We start from the raw sequence: 1,251 nt of genomic DNA, 5'->3' as shown, positions 1-1,251 counted from the left end.
AAGAATAAGATGATAGAGAAAAATGGATGAAATTTTAGAACATAAATCATTGAACAAACTACCAAGAATTAGTACCGTAAAAGAAACGACGGGTGAATCTGAATAGTAACATAAGTTCAAATTGAAAATCAACAATGACAAACGTATCTAACGTTGGTAAAAACATGTCACACGCAAGGACGTAAAGTAATTTGTCAAAAGCTTCTATATATATTTTTAATACAAAAGTATATTTCTCATTTTAATATAACAAATTCAAAACATATTAAAACAAAAAGTTTACAAAAATATAGACCAATAATGTAATTAAAAAAGACAAAATATTATAATTCACACATCATCCATACTTTCACACCATTCTTTCTCAAATATCATCATCACCAACCAACCACCGTCACCTTTTCCACCAAATCCACAAATGCTAGCTTCTTCAATTCCTCTCAAATAAAATTATTCATCCACCATTAATATCAATCATGGGTTTCCGGTAATTGCTTACCCGGACATCTTCCTCCCTAAACTCATCATCCACATCATAACCATTCTATCTTCCATCCTCAATCTCATTTCCACCATCCTCAAGCCACCCATTTCACCATCACAAAACAACCCATTAACTTTACACCCACCTCCGTCGTTCTCCGCCGTCCTTGTTAAACAACTCCTCCCTGTCGTTAAATTCTCTGATATTGCGAACCCGCCGGAGAGCTGCGTGGTGTGTTTGTGTGAGTTTGATGCCGGAGACGAGATTCGTGGGTTGGGAAACTGTAAACATGTTTTTCACCGGGGGTGTATTGACCGGTGGATGGATTATAACAGGAAAAGCTGTCCGGTTTGCCGGAAGGTGTTTTTGCCGGAGGATTTGCAGGATTCGTTTAATGAACGGCTGTGGGCGACTTCTGGTATTGCGGATTATTATGGACATGGCGATTCGTCAATGTAGATTATTATGTTTGTAACCCGCTATGAGGTTTTTTTATTTTATTTTGTTACTTATACCGTTTGAAAAGACAAAGCATTATTATCTAATGTAATGTTGTTAATACTAGGTAGTTGGACTACATACCGAGTTACCGACCCTTAATTGGTTCGGTTGAGGTCGATTATATTTATGAATAGTGTCTGAACCGGTGAACTAGACCGAATTATGAATTATAAACTTTTATATATTATATTAATATTTCACATTGAAGAGGTATGTACCCGCCTCAACATCGAACGAGGCGGGTCAAACCACAAGATATATACAAG

The 1,251-nt window shown here is 36.5% G+C and overlaps 1 pseudogene; it reads left to right on the top strand.

The window, feature by feature from the left end:
• The first annotated feature begins 475 nt into the window (after positions 1-475).
• LOC143622627 (brassinosteroid-responsive RING protein 1 pseudogene) lies at positions 476-943 on the top strand (annotated as a pseudogene).
• Positions 944-1,251: the final 308 nt, after the last annotated feature.

The sequence above is a fragment of the Bidens hawaiensis genome, unplaced genomic scaffold (genome assembly GCF_021521415.1).
Source record: "Bidens hawaiensis isolate Kalapana, Puna unplaced genomic scaffold, B.hawaiensis_p1.1 tig00000369_1, whole genome shotgun sequence".
Lineage (NCBI taxonomy): Eukaryota > Viridiplantae > Streptophyta > Magnoliopsida > Asterales > Asteraceae > Bidens > Bidens hawaiensis.
The sequence above is the reverse complement of the archived record's forward strand: the minus strand, read 5'-3'. Positions and strand labels throughout refer to the sequence as shown.